The sequence below is a fragment of the Myotis brandtii genome, unplaced genomic scaffold (genome assembly GCF_000412655.1).
Source record: "Myotis brandtii unplaced genomic scaffold, ASM41265v1 scaffold588, whole genome shotgun sequence".
In the NCBI taxonomy this organism is placed as follows: Eukaryota; Metazoa; Chordata; class Mammalia; order Chiroptera; family Vespertilionidae; genus Myotis; species Myotis brandtii.
Window position 1 is genome coordinate 25,424 of NW_005370214.1, and position 4,819 is coordinate 30,242.

Sequence of the window (4,819 nt, forward strand, 5' to 3'; positions counted from 1 at the left end):
ACATATCCTCAGGTGAGGATTAGAAAATTAGTCAGTAGAAAAAATCAAATATTGTTTTGTAACATTTGGACTCAGTGTCTAATCCTGATGGCCAATGTGTCACATTCACAATGTCTGTATATCATGTGAAAAATCCATCTAAGGAGAACATGGCCAGGTCTTTTACGTGGTGGCTATAACCACAGCAGATGTTGCTATGAAATTTTAACATTTTGTTATTACCCAGTTATTTATTAAATTGTATTGTCTATATCATGGGAAAGATTCAGAGCTACATTAGTAGTGAATACAATACCCAAGAAATAAGTAAAAATAGCAATATTAGAAATAACAATAATATTAGCAAAAATAAGCATTTCTGTTGTAGATGTGAGCTTTCTCGAGAGGTATCTGAGATTTTTTCAGAAATGGTAGAAATAATCACTAACTAATGAGGTAACATATAGGGTCTCATAAATAAGTTGATGTAGCAGTTTGCCTCAGAAGTACCTTTTGCAGGTTCTGAATGTGATTTTAGGACATTTGAAGATCAACTACATTCTTTTTTTTTAACTGTTTAGTTTTTATTTCATAATCATAAACTTAACTCCGCAATCCTGGCTAGACTGGGATGGGGTAAGGAAATTATGGAACCCAATGAACTGTGGTGAGAGCACAAAGATTATAGAACATTCCAAGAAGGTGGGAGTGAAGGGGTGCTCTCCTGAGCTACAACAGGAATGGTCTGGTGGTTAAGATAAAACACAAGTCAAATTTGTTAGAGTTCTTCACAGTCAGCAATGGTGATCTTCTTGCTGGTCTTGCCATTCCTGGACCCAAAGCACTCCATGGCTGTCACAATATCCAGGCCTTTTTTCACCTGGCGAAGACCACATGCTTGCCATCCAACCACTCAGGCTTGGCCGTGCAGATGAAAACTGGGCACCATTTGTGTTAGGTCCAGCATTTGCCATGGACAAGATGCTAGGACCTGTAGGTTTCAGGATGAAGTTCTCATCCTCAAATTTCTCCCCATAGATGGACTTGCTGCCTGTGCCATTATGGCGCGAGAAGTCACCACACTGGTACATAAATCCCAGAATAATTCTGTGTAAGCAGTAACCTTCTTTATAACCAAATCCTTCCTCCCCAGTGCTCAGAACACGGAAGTTTTTTTTTTTTTTGCTGTCTTTGGAACTTCGTCTGCAAACAGGTCAAAGAAGACACGGCCCAAGGGCTCACCGTCGATGGAGATGTCGAAGAACATGGTGGGGTTCACCCTGGCTGGTCACAGGTGTCTCCAGGGCAGCGGCATCTGCAAAGTGGACAATTACATCCTTAATGATCCAAGATACGTTGTGGACACTCAGGGAAAAAGTGATACAAGATTGTTGTTCTATTTTAAAATAATTCAGTAGAGTAAAACCTAGAAGGACTAGTAGTGTACTTTATATATTTTCAATAGAAAGTATCAACAAAATTCTCTCAATAACTAATTATTTTACTCATTACACCCAGAACTAACTGACCAGAGAACATCAAATATAATTATAGTTCATGTGAAAAGCTCATTTTTCACGTATTTCATGCTAAGTTCAATTATGAGGAATATAAATGTTTTGCAAGTCTATTTTAAAACAAATGTTTTAAGTAGCAGGAAACAAAGTATTTTCAAATAACTGGTTCATTCCCAATGGAAATTCCATCCTGAGAGAGTTAAAAGAACTCCATTAAGCATGCTGGTAACCTTCTGCTTGGAACACAGACTGTTACACTCTATGTGGCCTTCCTGGCCCATGTATATAGATCAGTTTATTGAAAATACTGACAACATAGGGGGCCAGCACAAAGCAACTTTATTCTTTTCCAAAATTGGCTTGCTATTTACTCTTTTAACTTTTATTTCTCACCCAGGATGAAATATCTGCTTTTGCCTATCAATAGAAGACACTATTCTATTGTTCAAATAATAAAATACAGTGTAAGAAAAACCTGAACTTATTAAATTTACGTGAAAATCAAGACTATTCTTATGGGAGGAGGGACATGTTTGGTGTTTTTTTCTCCCTCACTTAAACTCATTCTTTGTTGTTTTGGGCTTCACCACGTTTGTAACCAGAAGACAGAGAGTGGTAGAGGGCAGAATTCTTCACTGGTGATTTCTAGTTACGGCATATTTCAAACACTGATTTTTCTCTTGTGTGGAGTGTTTTCTTTAGGTGTTTTAGGGAACCACCTAGAGTGTGACCTCTCACTTATAATTTCTTTGATGTAAGCAATAACTCTCACAAATAGGGAATTTATTTAGTCTCTCAGTGCCTCAGTTTTCTTATATGTAGTATTGGATTGTCCTGATAAGATTGATATATGGAATGAAGAATTTATGTACATTAATCACTTACAACACGGTCCTGCTCAGAACATAACCTAGAAATCACAAATTGGATTTTGACAATTTGTGTGTGTGTGTGTGTGTGTGTGCAATCATTGGAAAATGATTTCATATCATGTGGAATTCCTCTTAAATAGTAATAGCTATACTACTAACAAAACAGCCATTTAATTTATAATTATCTTGAAAGAAAAGTCTTGAAAATCTGTGATAACAATTATTTAAATTCAATATATTATAATACAAATACTGATATTTTGGCAAAAAAATGTTCGTTAATGCCAGGACATTTCTAAAAATGTATTCAAAATTGAACTTAATGTCTAATTTCTTGGTTTTATATGAAACTTGAGATACTAGTAAAACACTGTATCCAGGAATAGATAATAGTAGTTGTAGATGTTAGTCCCTCCACTTCCAAAGCTATCTCCGTAGTTTGAAACAACTGTAGAGAAAATAAAATGTCAAATGATCACATATATTTCCCCCCTGAATGATCTATTTTACTGCATGAAAATTAACATTTTTTCACAGTACATTTCAATTATCCCAATGAAGAAAACATGTTTACTTTCCTTGTAAGAATTACCAATTCAATGGTAAAAGTCTAAAACAAGTTGTTAAAAATATCCATATACTGCTATAATAAAGACAATAAATATATTTTTAATACTTGGGATAACATGATATATTAGAATATTGAGAGTAAGTCAGAATCATGGATATATTTTCTTTCTAATCTTTCATTTTGACCCTCATGTGCCTACCTTAATTGGAATGCAATATTTGTTAAAGAGAAGATTGAATTAATGAATGAATCAATTAATTATACTGCTTGGAATTCTGTGTTGTCAAAAATACAAAATGAAAACAAATTTGAAAATTCCCTGAATGGGCAAAATCATTTAAAATACATAAGGAAAACCTAATTTAGCTTATTTTGCAAATAGGGAAAACTTAACTTGGGCTACTTCTTATAAATGCCTCTGAAAATCATAAAAGAAACATAATCTATTCCCCAAATTGTCACGAGTAACCACCTTAACCAATCCCTTATTCCTATAAAAACTTGAATGATATAACCAATTATTGTAAATGATAAGCAGCCTCTAAATTTTCACTGTGTAAGCTGTCTTATAACAGTATATGCTGAGCTCATTCCACTGTGGATTTGAGGGCTCCAGTGTGTGCACTGTTCTTATATGCACAATAATCTCTTAGTGAATACCATTTTACTGATCTCATGATGGGGCCGCTTGAGCTGAGTTCTGTGGCACTGGACTAACCCCACACTTATGAAGCCAATCCTAACTACTACTTTAAATGTATAATATGAAAGCCAAAAGATCCGAGTTATGTAATGAAAACCAGCTGGAATCTATGTATTGACCAATAAAATCAATTCCTTAAAATATGGTTAAGATTCAAGTCACATTTTAAAAATAATTTTTAAAAATTATTTTATGCTTATGGCTTATTCATAAGTTATCATATCTACTATCCCTAATCTTGTGTAGTTTGTTTAAAACAATATGAATTACAGTGTCAAGAAAACTGTATTATAATATAACTTTATTTTTCAGCTTTGGAAGTTTTTGTTGTTAAAAGAAAAATGCTAATAAACTATTAGATATAATCCAATAAAATCTGTTACTCAGATTTCTATTGACTAAAGGGCAAATTTCATGCAATATGACCATGATGAATTATTTTAGAATGTCTATGTTCTAGTACTGTTTTGAATCCTTAAAATATTGTATCATGTTTAATACCATGTTAGTCTGTTAAATTATATTAAAATATAAATATATTAAATGGTATAACATAATTACAAAAACTAGAACATGTCAGATAAGTATTGTTTGATAAGTGAGTAATTTGAGTTTTTTTTCTTAATTTATTGATTTGAGAGAGAGAGAGAGAGAGAGAGAGAGATTTCTTATTCCACTCATTTATGTATTCACTAGAGGCCCGGTGCACAAATTCTAATTGAAAGGAAATTAATTAGAAGAAATATTTTAATATTGCCATTTTCCCTTTCTCTATAATAGAAGTGTCAACCAAATTCAGAATCCACAATGACAGATGGAAACATAGGCGTGCGATTTGCGCCAGTGAGAGCTTTATATGTATCACTTATGCACCAGTCAACTTAGCCTTTTATAGATATAGAATAAACTTCCTTAATTAGACCTGTTTCCTAAAAAGTTAGCTAAACTTTTTCCAGCCCAGTGAAGCACCCCAACTTTTCTTTCAGGTAACTGTCAGCAACACAGCAGTAAATATATCAAGACGAAGCAGATTATTATTGTAGATCACACAGGGAGAACAAAGGGTAAAATATTTAACTGCAGCAGTGTTGTTGTTTTTTTTAAATATATATATTTTTTTATTGATTTCAGAGAGGAAGGGAGAGGGAGAGATAGAAACATCAATGATGAGAGAGAA

At 33.5% G+C, this 4,819-nt stretch overlaps 1 pseudogene; it reads right to left on the reverse strand.

The window, feature by feature from the left end:
• Positions 1-693: 693 nt before the first annotated feature.
• Positions 694-4,819, reverse strand: part of LOC102258381 — a 4,589-nt pseudogene continuing 463 nt past the window's right edge.